Source organism: Mesoplodon densirostris, chromosome 17 (assembly GCF_025265405.1).
Source record: "Mesoplodon densirostris isolate mMesDen1 chromosome 17, mMesDen1 primary haplotype, whole genome shotgun sequence".
Lineage (NCBI taxonomy): Eukaryota > Metazoa > Chordata > Mammalia > Artiodactyla > Ziphiidae > Mesoplodon > Mesoplodon densirostris.
The window spans coordinates 64,475,501-64,490,507 of NC_082677.1; the positions used below are offsets into that span (position 1 = coordinate 64,475,501).

General features: G+C 39.6%; 1 protein-coding gene and 1 non-coding gene across 2 annotated transcripts in view; one reads left to right on the plus strand and one right to left on the minus strand.

Annotated features, from left to right (window-relative positions):
* Positions 1-15,007, plus strand: part of HS6ST3 (heparan sulfate 6-O-sulfotransferase 3) — a 701,826-nt gene that overhangs the window by 219,948 nt on the left and 466,871 nt on the right. The gene's annotated exons all lie outside the window — the stretch shown is intronic.
* On the minus strand, positions 2,318-2,390 carry TRNAK-UUU (transfer RNA lysine (anticodon UUU)). The gene has a single exon. It is a non-coding gene; the product is annotated as a tRNA-Lys (tRNA).

A 15,007-nucleotide genomic window follows, 5' to 3' on the forward strand; every position in this document is an offset into this window, starting at 1 on the left:
TTCTGGCCTCCAGAACTCTGAGAAATAAATTTTTGTTGTTTATAAGTACCTCGCCACCAAAAAATATATATAGTGACTAGGTCTTTCTCTTAGAAGTTCTTTCTCTTAGAAGTTGTTCTCTGCATTTTGTCAGGCTAATTATTTTTCTTTAAATATTTGAAAATAAATACAAACATGTACTTATACACAAACATGTATGCATATACATATATATACATATACATGTAACCAAATAGAGGAGGAATCTTCTTCAATGACATTAGAATAATTTAAACATCATTGAAACAAAATTTTATTTATCACTGTGTTTTGAGAACCCTATGCTTCCATTGTCAATGAATCTATCCTTTGCCTAAAAGTCCTAGGTTTGCATCAGGCTGAAGGGATGTCTCAACTTTGGGGGCACAGTTTGGAAGTTGCAAGAATCCAGAAAATACATGGGCTGGACAAAGTAAGTTAACTTTACCAGCCAATGATGAAATGAGAGGTTCCCGTATTATCCATGCAATTAGCAAGGACACGCTCCACATCCTTCAACATTGCATGAACACTTTTTAGAGTTCTTCCTGTCTTTTTTCCCTTACAGGGTTACCCTGGATATTCATTTAACTATAGTTTAATTTAAAAAATATTTTTGTTTTTTTGGAAGCAAATATTATGTTGCTTTGTGCTATACCTGCCCTTCCCAGCTTCCCACTGAGTCAAATGGATCCCTCTGAGCAGTGCCCACCAAAAACAAAAAAACCCAGAAAAGCCCTCTCAAAATCATGGAATCAGATTTTTTTTTTTTTTTTTTTTTTTTTTTTGCGGTACGCGGGCCTCTCACTGTTGTGGCCTCTCCTGTTGCGGAGCACAGGCTCCAGACGCGCAGGCTCAGCGGCCATGGCTCAGGGGCCCAGCCACTCTGTGGCATGTGGGATCTTCCCAGACCGGGGCACGAACCCGTGTCCCCTGCATCGGCAGGCGGACTCTCAACCACTGCGTCACCAGGGAAGCCCTGGAATCAGATTTATAAGTAGAAATTCAAAAATATTATTACCTCAGATCCAGATAACTCTAATGAAACCAAGAGGACAAATGAACAAAAAGTATCCTAATGAATGAATTTGATGTTAAACTGTAAAATGCCACCATATTATGTACCATATTTGTAAAAGGAATCTAAGTATCTACATGGCCAGGTAAGCGCTTGGTGAAACTCCACCCCATTGTCAGAGTGTCATCAGGGAAGACAGATGTATAAGGCTTAATGAAGCACCTTGGTAATGTTGATATCCTATGTGCTCTTTCATTTCTGCCCTCTAATTTCATGCCCACAGCCTCTGGAAACAGTGGATCGGCAGTGTATATATATCAAGTCATCAAAGCACATGAAATTTAAACTTCGGCACTTGGCTGGGTGAGGATGGGGGGAGACACTTTCTGGAAGTCTTAACTGAAGAGGGCAGGTAGGAGATGGTGTTAGCCAGAGCAGGGAGGCCATGGGCTCAACCCCTCTCTGCCTCTAACACCAGACTTGTCCCAGGAAACACGGGTTGAGAGCAGATTGAAATGGTGGTTCATTTTTTGGCTGGAAGGTGTTCGTCCCTCGTCTTATAAAAGTAAACTAGAATTCCTTTGAGAAACCAGACTCTTCTGCACATATATCATATATTTGAGGTGGACATGATTCAGGCCTACACAAATAGAACATTTTGTAATGTCCTGCGCAGAGAAATTGATTCAGAGACGGCACATGAGATGCAATGCAGTTTTTCTGGGGCTGGGTAAATCCACAGGAGATGTGGGTCTGTAGCTCCTGGCAACAGTCTAGCCACCAACAGAAGCTTGCGAATAAATCCAGTGTGGAGAAGGGTGGGTTTCAAGATGGAGAGAGTGGGTTCTGGGGACATTGTTTGAACTCCTAAGTAAATCTCTGTTAGCTTTTTCATTTTCATCAGCCACTAAGTTCCTTTTTTGTTTAATCCACTTTGAAATATTTTTTTGTCATATACAACACAAATTTTCCTAATGAATACAATACCTGTTCTTTCCTAAAAAGTGCACAGACTCTATCTTAGTTGGACAGTAGACTCATGTTCCATAGCAGCACTGCAGAATCTGACCCAATGCTGCCTTTCAGCTTCTTTGGAATTTTTCTTGTTAAGCTTCTAAATTCTTAAATTGATGCTTAGCCCAATAATGTTCAGCCTTTCTTTTCAAATACAAACGTTTAAGTTTACACATTTCTTTCTAAGTAATGATTTAGTTGGATTTCCCAGGTTTTTTTTTTTTTTTTTTTTTTTTTGGCTGTTCCACGCAGCTTGTGAGATCTTAGTTCCCTGACCAGGGATTGAACCAGGGCCCTTGGCAGTAAAAGTGCAGAGTCTTAACCATTGGACCACCAGGGAATTCCGTGGGCTTCCCAGGATTTGATATGTAACGTTTTCCAATTTCCATTATGGTTCATTTTTTGACCCATGAGTTATTTATGTATATATTTAAAGAATCACCAATCATGATATTTTAATCTAATTTTCTTTGTTTCTCACTTTACTGAATCATTATGGTCAGATAATGTGATACGTATGATATCTATCATTTGAAGTATGTATGGACGTCTTTTATGGTCTGCTGTATGGTCAATATTCATAAATGTGCCACAGATGAAAGTGTGTGTATAAATTATAACTATAATTTATATTGTTTGTTAATTCCTCTAAAGTTGTTTTATATCTCTTTTAGTTTACTTGTTGCTGTTGTTGTCCTGTGTCATCAGATAGTTACTGAAAGCTCTCTGTTAAAACAATCTCCAAATATTATAGTGAGTCTTTCAAGTTTGCTTATTAGTTCTGTCAAATTTGGTTTATTTATTTGGAATTTTTGTTATTATCTGTATACAAGTTTAGAATTATTACATCTTCCTGGAGGACTGAATCTTTTAGCATTAGGTATTTATATTATTTTTCACTAAAAATTCTTATTGCCTTTGAATGTAAATGCATTTTAAGTTAATATAAGCAGCAATATCACTTTCCTTTTGGGTAATGTTTGCCTATAGATTGCTTTCTATCTGGATTACTGGGAATTAGCAAGTGCCTTAGGGAGTTGCTGGATTGAGAGACTGCTTGCCAACTTGGATTCTTGTACTTTCTTTGTGTTAGCTTTTTAGGATTTCCTTTATTTTCTTATGGTCTTGCAAGCTCAGCTGTGCACTAGAATAGATTTTTAAAAAAATAATTGTATTTAACATTTTTAGGAAGTTTATTTTATCTGCTATCTTGTGAGAAACAGAAATTCTCCTCCATTATCTGCCCATTTAAATCCTTATCATTCTGGGTGTGGGAAGACACAGAGTTAGCATCTCCCCACAACTCGGGCACCTGCTGGCCGCTGGTGGGGGACTCTGACCCCCAAGGAGATGGGAGGAACCCCAGAGTGAACCGCTAGGACATAGGGGGACCGAGAGGGGAGGAGAAGTGGAGGCCAGACAAGATCGGCACCCCTGAGGCCAGAGAGATCAGAAGAGGCAGGTGAGAGGAACTCTCTGAGAAGAGAGGGAGAGGAGTGGAGGGCGATTGCCTGGCCCACTCGGGCTGGGGAGCCTGCTGAGCTTCCAGGCCGATCCCCTGCCCTCCAAGACCCCTCCAGGCTGCATGGGTCCTTGGGGGCATAGGAGGGAGGCCAGAGAGATCAGGAGAGGCAGGTAGGAGGGGTCCTCCCAGACCCCAGACTGGAGGAGCAGGAGAGGAGAGGAGAGGAGGGCATTTGCCCCCAACTCGAGCCCAGGCAGCCTGCTGGGCTCCCAGGTGCGGTCCCCTGCCCTCAGAGACCAGGGGTGGGGGGCACGCCTGGGCATCTTCTATTCCTTGAGCCTAAGCCCCACCTCCCACCACCCCCAGGGCCTTTTCCAGCCCTGTGAGTCCTGAGCATTGGCCCCGCCCACCGCCCAAACCTCGCCCCTGCTTAGGCCCCACTTTCCACAGCCAAGACCTTCCCCCCTTCCTTTTTTTTTTCTTTCCCCTCCTCCTCTTTTTTACTATTGTGGTACTGATTTACCTTCTGGTTGTTGATTCATCTGTATTTTTATTTTTACATTCTTTCTAACATATCTGTTAGTTTCCTAGTCTAATTTTATGTTTTACTTTGTTATTGTTCTTTTTTTGTTTTTGTTCTTGCCACCCCATGCGGCTTGTGGAATCTTGATTTGCGAGCCTGGGGTCAAGCAGAAGCTCCTGCCGTGGGAGTTCTGAGTCCGAACCACTGGACTAACAGAGAACCTCAGGCCCCAGGCAATATTCATTGGAGTGAGGTGTCACAGAGTTCCTCATCTCAGCACCAAGACCCAGCTCTACCCAATAGCCTACAAACGCCAGTGTTGGAAGCCTCAGGCCAAACAACCAGTAAAACAGGAACACAATCCCACTCATTAAAAAAAAAAAAAGAGACAGCAAAAAAATATGTCACAGATGAAGGAGCAAGGTAAAAACCCACAAGACCAAATAAATGAAGAGGAAATGGGCAATCTACCTGAAAAAGAATTCAGAGTAATGATAGTAAAGATGATCCAGAATCTCAGAAATAGAATGGTAGCATGGATTGAGAAAATACAAGAAATGTTTAACAAAGATCTAGAAGAACTGAAGAACAAACAAATAGAGATGAACAACACAATAACTGAAATGAAAAATACACTAGAAGGAATCAATAACAAAATAACTGAGGTAGAAGAACGAATAAGTGAGCTGGAAGACAAAATGGTGGAAATAACTGCTGAGGAGCAGAATAAAGGAAAAAGAATGAAAAGAATTGAAGAATATCTCAGAGACCTCTGGGACAACACTAAATGCACCAATATTCGAATTATAGGGGTCCCAGAAGAAGAAGAGAAAAAGAAAGGGTCTGAAAAAATATTTGAAGAGATTATAGTGGAAAACTTCCCTAACATGGGAAAGGAAATAGTTACCCAAGTCCAAGAAGCACAGAGGGGCCCATACAGGATAAACCCTAGGAAAAACACACCAAGACACATATTAATCAAACTAACAAAAATTAAATTCAAAGAAAAAATATTAAAAGCAGTAAGGGAAAAACAAAAAATAACATACAAAGGAATCCCCATAAAGTTATCAGATGATTTTTCAGTGGAAACTCTGCAGGCCAGAAGGGAGTGGCAGGACATACTTAAAGTAATGAAAGAGAAAAACCTACAACCAAGATTACTCTACCCAGCAAGGATCTCATTCAGACTCGATGGAGAAGTCAAAAGCTTTTCAGACGAACAAAAGCAAAGAGAATTCAGCACCACCAAAAGAGCTTTAGGACAAGTGCTAAAGAAACTTCTCTAAACGGGAAACACAAGAGAAGGAAAAGACCTACAATAACAAACCTAAACCCATGCACATATGGACACCTAACTGATGACAAAGGAAGCAAGAACATACAGTGGAGAAAATACAGCCTCTTCAATAAGTGGTGCTGGGAAAACTGTACAGCTACATGTAAAAGAATGAAAGTAGAAAACTCCCTAACACCAGACACAAAAATAACTCAAAATGGATTAAAGACTTAAATGTAAGATCAGACACTTTAAAACTTTTAGAGGAAAACATAGGAAAAACACTCTTTTATGTAAAGCACAGCAAGATCTTTTTTGACCCACGTCCTAGAGTAACAGAAATAAAAACAAAAATAAACAAATTGGACTTAATTAAAGTTAAAAGCTTTTGCACAGCAAAGGAAACCAAAAACAAGACAAAAAGACAACCCTCAGAATGGGAGAAAATATTTGCAAATGAAACAAACAAAGGATTACTCTCTAAAATATACAAGCAGCTCATGGATCTCAGTATCAAAAAACCAAACAATCCATTTAAAAAATAGGCACAAGACCTAAATAGACATTTCACCAAGGCAGACATACAGATGGCCAAGAGGCACATGAAAGGATGCTCAACATCACTAATTATTAGAGAAATGCAAATCTAAACTACAATGAGGTATCACCTCACACCAGTCAGAATGGCCATTATCAAAAAAGCTAGAAACAATAAATGCTGGAAAGGTTGTGGTGAAAAGGGAATGTATATTGATACAACCACTATGGAAAACAGTATGGAGGTTCCTTAAAAAACTAAAAATAGAACTACCATATGACCCAGCAATCCCACTACTGGGCATATACCCTGAGAAAGCCATAATTCAAAAAGAGACATGCACCACAATATTCATTGTAGCACTATTTACATAGCCAGGACATGGAACCAACCTAAATGTCCATTGACAGATGAATGGATAAAGAAGATGTGGCACATATATACAATGGAATATTACTCAGCCATAAAAAGAAACGAAATTGGGTTATTTGTAGTGAGGTGGATGGATCTAGAGTCTGTCATACATAGTGAAGTAAGTCAGAAAGAGAAAAACAAATACCATATGCTAATGCATATATATGGAATCCAAAAAAAAATGTACTGATGAACCTATTTGCAGGGCAGGAATAAAGAGGTAGGCATAGAGAATGGACTTGATGACATGGGGTGGGAGGGGGAAGCTGGGGCAAAGTGAGAGTAGCATCGACATATATACACTACCGAATGTAAAATAGTTGGCTGGTGGGAAGCAGCCGCATAGCACAGGAAGATCGGCTTGGTGCTTTGCGATGACCTAGCGGGTGGGATAGGGAGGATGGGAGGGATGCTCAAGAGGGAGGGGATACGGGGACATGTGTGAGCATTTGGCTGATTTGCTTTGTTTTGCAACAGAAACTAACATGGTATTGTGAAGCAATTATACTCCAATAAAGATCTATTAAAAAAATCCTTATTCTTGAAGTCTCTAAAGCTTCCTCTTTAGAGAGCTTTTCAGCATCAGACAAAATTAACCATCCTTTCTCTGACTTCCCCCATATTATTTATACCTTCACTTAGCAGTGGTTTCATTCAGTTGTAGTCAATTCTCATTTATATATCTTAGCTCATGCAATTCTTCCCCACTTCCCTCCAACAAGGTCTTCCCCCTGTCTGCCCCCCATCTTCCTAAATGCCATAGACTCTTCCCAAGTGTGGTACAAATTTCATATCCCACATGATGGTTTCAAATACTCTAATCCTTGCTGATGTATTTCATTACTGAACTCCTATTACCTTCTTACCTTATGTCACAGAAATAGCACATTATGGTTCATATCTTGCTTTATTCTCTAATTTTGTGATGTTCCCAGATAGAAACCAGAAGGAGGTTAATATATTCTTGTCCTACCCTGTCAGGTGGTTGGAGCCTCCTTGCCTCTTGAATCGTAGGTAAGATGGACTTGAATCACTACCGCACACTGAGCCTATGTCCAAAACCCTCCCCAAGCTGTCTTCCTTTCCCAGGCTGGAGTAGAAGTGTGGTTCTTCAGTTCACCTCTGTCTTCAGTTTCCTGTTCTCACAGGTTTATCTGTTTATGGGTCATATTAACATGCCCTACTTGCTGCTTTTGTTCTCCCCACATCAATCCAGATATGAAATTCATTCTCTTAATTTCTACAAGGAAACCCACTCACATAAAGGCAGTTATTGTCTACAGTACACTTTACTAGAGATTGGGAGATTTGTATCCAGCAATGCAAGGCAATTTATTATTTTAACTTTATTTTAAAAATAAAGTTAAATCAGTTAAACTTTATTATTTTCCATATGTTTTCTTAAAAATCACTCATATATCCCATCATCAGGAGTAAGTTTCCTGATTACCTGCACCCCAAATGTTGCTGCAGCCTTACATCAACATTCTGGCTTCTCTCTTTTCCCCAACTCTTCTAATGCTCCAAATTTCTGGTTGTTTCTAATGCTAAGTAGTAGAAAAAAATTCCCCTTTACTTCTGTAGATCCACACTCTAAGGTTCTAACTAATCCATCAAGTAAACTACCAATGTATTTTTCTAAACCCAAATCTCTGGAGCAGCTGTTAAGATGATAGCATTTTCATTCACTTCTGCCTTAGCAACTCAAACCTATCTTCTTCTGGCAGCTCGAGGTTAGCTTTGTGCTTTCTTTGGCTATGTGGTCGCTAGGAGGTAAGAACCCAGGTGGAAAGATGCAGCTGTTGCTAGCTATTTCTGGCAGCATGATTGAGCAGAAGGAAAGAACTATGCAGCAAAAATGTTTTCAGCGTTTTCTCAGTTGACTCTACCTGTTTTCTGAATCCTGGTGCTGTACCTTTTGTTCTAAACTTTCCAAGGTAAAAACTGGAATAGTGCTGCAAAAGTGGCTTTTTTTTTTTTTTTTTTTTTTTGGAAGGGGAATCTGAGGGTGGGGTGCAGAGGAAGAGGAAGAAAGAAAGAAATGGAGAATTATATGCTTCCTGTCTTTGAAATTATGTAACTCAACAGACTAGGCCCATTCATCTAATGCTTATTCTATTCCAAAGAGGCAAATCAGTCTATATGTCTTTGGAAGGGGTAGATATTTGTGTGAAAAACAAACCAACATCATGAACAATAGCTATATTCATCAACATGGATGAATTTCAAAAACATACTGTGAAAGAAACAAATCTCAGAAGAGAATATATTTAGTATTATTCAATTTAAGTAAAGTATAAAAATAGGTAAAACCAAACTATGAATTGTTTAAGGTTACATATAAAAGTAGAAATATAATTTGGGAATGTATGGGAATATTCTACTTATTGGTCTGAGAGTCAGATGCAAGTATTTTTTTTTCTTTTTTTTTTTTTTTTTTTTTGCGGTACGCGGGCCTCTCACTGTTGTGGCCTCTCGCGTTGCGGAGCACAGGCTCTGGATGCGCAGGCTCAGCGGCCATGGCTCACGGGCCCAGCCGCTCCGCGGCATATGGGATCCTCCCGGACCGGGGCACGAACCCGTATCCCCTGCATCGGCAGGCGGACTCTCAACCACTGCGCCACCATGGAGGCCCCAGATGCAAGTATTTTATTACTGTTTCCTAAACTATACAATTACATTTATACATTTCATACTCTTTTGTATGTATGTTGTACTTCAAAGTACACAAAATACATAAATTAGACAACAGAAGCATAAAACAAATAAAATGCACCAACACACCTATATCAACAAATCAGATTGTATCAGAAATTCTTAAATTTCCAAAGTTTGGCATTAGGTCCATCTGTGGATGAACAAATCTTACCTAAATGTATTTGACCTTGGGAAAAAATACAGTTGCTACTAAACAAAAAGTCTTTTTTCTTGCTGAATATAGCAACTGTAGAGGAGAAAATCAGTGACTCATATCTCACTGCACCCAGTGTCTGCACAAAGAATTTAGATTAATTATTCTTGGGAGGTTCAGACATATTTCTCTAAGATCTTGACAACTGATATTGGTTGGTTATGACCCAAGCCATTACAGAGAAACAGAAAAAAGCAGACCATCATCATTTCTGTGGAAATAGAAAAGTTAAAATATAGCCAATTATTATTAATAGTTGCAGAATAAATAAGGATAAACATAACACATTATTTAACCTGATAGCTAGGAATCTATTACTTGAAGTGCAAGAATATGCTTTTAAACATGATCTTTACATTCAGAACAATAACTGCCACCATTTACATTTAGGTTTTTGATAGGATCCCCTTTCAGAGATCTAAAATGAGAAAAATCTGATAAATCTTTCTATACAGAATGTGTCAAAGCTCATGGTGAAACTACTGCTTTATATAATATGGAATGTAATTTCCCCATTTGTATACATTAGTATCTTTTCTTTTTACTTGATTCTCCTTGTCGACCAATATAACAAATGAAAATGCCATTTTGTTTATAAAGGACTGTTTGTGTTAGTCATGCAATCATATATATTTTCTCAGACTTGGTACCTTTCAGCTGAGGATATTTCTATCCCTCTGTATTTTCAATAGAAGCTTGCTAGTCCTTTGAATAGGTAAAATAGATACCCAACGGAGATGTGACTTCTCCTAAGTTGTGCATGAAGTCAGTGGGTTTTCTTTATAACAAGACCATGTTCTCTTTTTTCCTTTTGTGAGAAAGACAGGAGTTGACATTATTACGGAGCAAACCAGACATACTTCAGCACTTGGCATCTTCCCAGAACCCTGGAGTGCTTGCTTCTGGTTGTATTTTTAAAATTATCTTCATTGTGTTAATATTTACAGTTTGTATTCAACACATATTTGGAGCACATATTTGCGGTAAATGCTGTTTTGTTTTCTTAAATCAGTACTTGTGGACCACTATAGGTGTAAGATTATATGCACTCACATACCCCCCCCACCCCCAGGTGTGTGTAGTGTGTGTGTGTGTGATTGTGAGTGTGTGAAAATCTCTCTTTAAGAAAGAACTGAAGAACAGTCAAATAAAGAAAAGAGCCCCCATAAATTCCCTAAGTTCCAAGCAATTTCAAGGTGCTCATCTCCATTGCCTCCTTTGCTTTTCTCTGTATACAACTTATTTATCATGGATTGGGAGGATCTGGGAAGAAATACAGTTCTATCAATGGTCTTCGTCCATCCAAAGCCATAAGGTCACCCTGCAGGGGAGAAGCCCACTATCAGGTTACCATTTGGCCTCTTCTCGCCTAAATGATGAGAAAATTGCAAGTCACATCTAGTTTGTTAGTTTTATTTCAATTATGATAATTTTAGTTGAAAGCTAAATTAGAGCTTAATTTTAGTCACAGGCAGCAGGAGCAGATGCTACTTTTCTGGCTCCTGGACATTTCTCCTCCTCATAGGAACAAACACACCTACCCCTTTTCTCTTTTTTCACAACTTTCTATATTCTATATAAAGCAACATGGAAAAAATGGACAGGCATTCTTAAATCACAAAAAATCACTCTTTAGATGTTGGTCACCTGTGAATTCCAAATTCTAATGATGACAAAGAAAAATATTTGGCATAGAGATATTCATAAAGGAAGATGTTAATACTGGCTTAATATTTGTCCTTAGCTTTTTAAAATAATAGTTTTACTGAGATATAATTCACTCATCATACATTTCATCCATTTCAAGTTTACAACTCAATGATTTTTAGTATATTCACAGAGCTTTACAGCGATAACCACAAATAGAACATTTTCATCAGCCCCAAAAGAAACCCTGTGCCCATTAGCAGTCACTCCCAGTTTCCCTCCAACCTCCCCCAGCACCTGGCAACCACCAGTCTACTTTGTGTCTCTATAGATTTGCCAATTCTAGACATTTCATCTAAATGGAATGAAAATATGAAATTTTTTGTAACTAGCTTCTTTAATTTATCAGTGTTTTCAAGGCTCACCTATGTTGTAGTGTATATTGATGCTTTATTTTATTGCTGAATAATATTCCTCTGTATGGATATACCACAGTTTATTTATCCATTCATCAACTGGTAGACATTTAGGTTGTTTCCATGTTTTTGGCCATTATGAATAATGCTGCCATGAGCATTTATGTACCAGTTTTTGTGGGGGTGTTGTGTTTTCATTCCTCTTGGGTCTATACCTGGGAATAGAATTGCTGAGTCACATGGTAATTCTATGTGTAACCTTTTGAGGAACTTCCAAACTGTCTCCCAAGGCTGTTGCAACATTTTCCATTCCCCCCAGCAGTGTATGAGGGTTCCAGGGGCTCCTTGTCCTGAGCTTTTAATTGTTTTTTGTTGTTGAGGCACATTAGAATAAAAGTCTATGCTTAGCCTCAACAGTACAATGTCAACACCAGAGCCAATATTTATCAAACTCGTTAGACTTCTGCAGGTACATTTTAAGATTTGGCTGTACATAACTTGAGAATGGTCTTCCTAGAGCTCTTTGCTAGGAGTCAGAAACATTACCGGTACTAGAGTTCTCTGAACACTGGAAAAATGAGTGCTACCCCAGAAATTGCTTTTCTTTGTTCTCTGAGGACATCAGATATGAGTCTGTGGTTAGGGCTTCTGATGAGGTTTGCCACTGAGGGCTTTAATGGCAGTGGGGTTTTCGATTACTCCTCAAATGACTCCTTTCAAAAAAAAAAACAAAAGAAAAATAATCGGTCAGAGCACTCCCTGACATAGTGCCTTGGGCCTGTGTATTGGAGAATGAATATTCAGCTTCATGTGAAATCCTCCTTATTTTGTCCTGAAAAGTCATTCTTATGCCTAAGTGAACACTGTGATCTTTTACTCACTGTTTTCTTAGCAAGATGCTTGTCTTATGCTCTTCCCCATTTGGATTCTGAAATTGTTGTTTATTTCTCATTCAAAGCTCCAAGTACATTGGAGTATGTTTCTTGACCCAAAATTGAACGTTGGAGGAAGAGCTCGCAAAGCTTCACAATGCCTCTGGTGTTATATTGTCTCCAGTCCTGAAGTTTGCATTGAGATGTGACAACATTCATTTCAAATAACTTTTCCACACTCCTCACAATTGTGCATAGCAGTGTTGTTATGGAAATAGACTGTGTTGAGGCATAAATGTGTACAGAAAACTGACAGAGAAACACAGAAGGTTTGAAAATGAACTTTGCTGTCTTTGAGATTGGGGTGAGATTTATCACAGTGCTATTTCCCATTTTAAGTTTTCTCTGACATGAGAGTGTGTCTTACTTATTTCTGTTCAGGACAGCATTTAGCTGACTTCAACACCGTCAGCAGCCAGTAGCCGCACCGCAGCGCAGCCCTGCAGCTGGTTGGAGGGCTTCCGGGTGGCCCTCAGCATCCCTGAGTCAGGGGACAGATGCTGGGACCCCAATTTCTCATAGTGAGTGGGGTCTTGCATCAATCTGGTCTAAAGCCTTTGATGCCTTGGTGAGTTTGCTTCTTTGCAGAGACTGCTGCCTTTGTGCCAAGGCCCATCATGGTAGGTCGGGTTTGGTATTGATGGTGGTCCAGATCAGACCAACATTTGCCTCATGTCTTTGGATTTTATAATGTGGATTTCTGCCCCCTACCTAGGGCTGGGCTGTGCAGCAAGGGTGATTTCCTTGGTCCAGATCCTATTGTTTTCCACAATTACTCTTTTCATGCCTTCCTGGCTATGATGGATAATTGGTATACTTTCTTTTTGACTCTGTCTAATAAATTCAACCTTTAAGCAAAGAAACACAGGCCAGTGTTCTTTTGGCTTTCTTATTTAATACATAAAATACTAAGGAAAAATGTTCTCTAATCCCTCTACTTTGAATCTCATGCTCTTAGACTAAATCATTCATGATCTGCCCATGTGGAAGTTGTCTCCCTATCCCCAGATTATTTCTCTTCAATCCTTGAAGACTGAGCCTCTACCTCACTGTCTGTCTTGATAGCACTACTGGTGTCATGTTTTCTGGGGATCTCTGTATCCACGAGGATGATTCTTTCTATATTCTTGCCTCTCACTTCCATTGCCACTCCTCCTCCTCTGATGATGATTTTTTCCTCTAGTCTTCATCAGCTGGTTCAGCCTGGATCTCATTATTACTGTTAATTTCAACTCCTCCACATCTTAATTTTAAGAATCCCATTTTCTGATCACCATGTCCTATGTTTCCAACTTATTTTCTCTGTAACATGACTCCAGTAATTCTTCAACCTCTCAGGAACAACAATCCATCGACCACCGTCTGTTCACTGACTCTCACCCGCCTCATGCCTCTCCTTCCCTCTAATACTCTTGAGTAAATTCCATGATCAGTTATTGTATTTTTTCCCTTGCCCTTTGCCTCAATATCTGGCTCCTGTGTCACTTCATTGTACTTGCTTGGTAAAACCACAATCCTGGGTATATTCACTTCTCTGCATCTGTACCCATGCAGGTGAATGTGACCAGGGAAAAACAATCATTCTGGGAAGTTTCACTTTAAGTCATGACCATGAACTTCAGATGTGCATGTACCATGCTTCCCTAGTCCATTCAATTTCTACTTTCCTTCTCAACTTTCATAAGTTTCACTTTAAGTTTCACTTTAAGTTAAGTAAGTTTCACTTTAAGTCATGACCATGAACCTCAGATGTGCATGTACCATGCTTCCCTAGTCCATTCAATTTCTACTTTCCTTCTCAACTTTCATACCTTTCCCCCCAAACCCCTAATACCTTTCCTCCCATCCTCATTCTTAGCTGATGACTTTATTTCTACTTAACTGAAAAAAAAATGGAAGCAATCAGAAAAGAACTTCCGGATTCCCATCATCTCATCTACCTACTCACATACTCTGCTTTTATAACAACGACCGTAGGCAAACTCTTTAGTACCTAAACCAAGCCAATCTCTCAACCTATTTAGTAGTTTCTAATGCTTTGTCTATTCAAGAACTCCAGGAATTTCTGACGTGCATAAGCAATTTTCCCTCTCTGTTTGGTCATCTCCATCAACAGATAAAAATACTGTTTATTTTACCTATTGAAAAAAAGAAACCCTCCCTTGACTCAGCCTGTCTTTCAAGCTTCTGCTCTTCCTCTCTTTTCTACATTATAGCAAAACTCCTAAAACGTGTTGCCTGAATTGACTGTCTCCATTCCACTCCTTCCATTCTTTCATGAAGCCACTACAGTCAGTCTTTCTTTCTACCCCTCCGTTGAAATTGCTTTGTTAAGGCCATTGATGACCTCTGTCTAGCTAGATCCAGTGGTCAATTGCCAGTTCTCCTCTGGCCATATCAGTGCAGTTGACGTTGTCAATCACTTGCTCGGTTTTGAATCACTGTCTTCACTTGGCTTCCGGGACACCATACTCTTATGACTTTCCTCCTGCCTCCCAGTTGATTCTTTTCAGTCTTCCCTGCTAGTTCCCCTCCACCTCTTCAACCTCCTTTTATTGGCACATTGCAAGGCTCGGTCCTTGGACCTCTCCTCTATTTCTCATCTAGGCTCATGCCTTTAAATGCCATCTGTGGCTTACGTGTCCAAACCAGCATCTCCAGCCTGCACATCCTTCCATCACTCCTTAAGAGAAAGGCTGGGACCTGGAACCCTTTACCAGAGTGCTTGCACTTGAACCTGGACAAACATCTCCTCAAGCAACAAAAGACAAAGAAACTATCAGGGACTAAAAATAACGGAATGCCTGTGCAGTTGGGGCAAATTATGAAGAA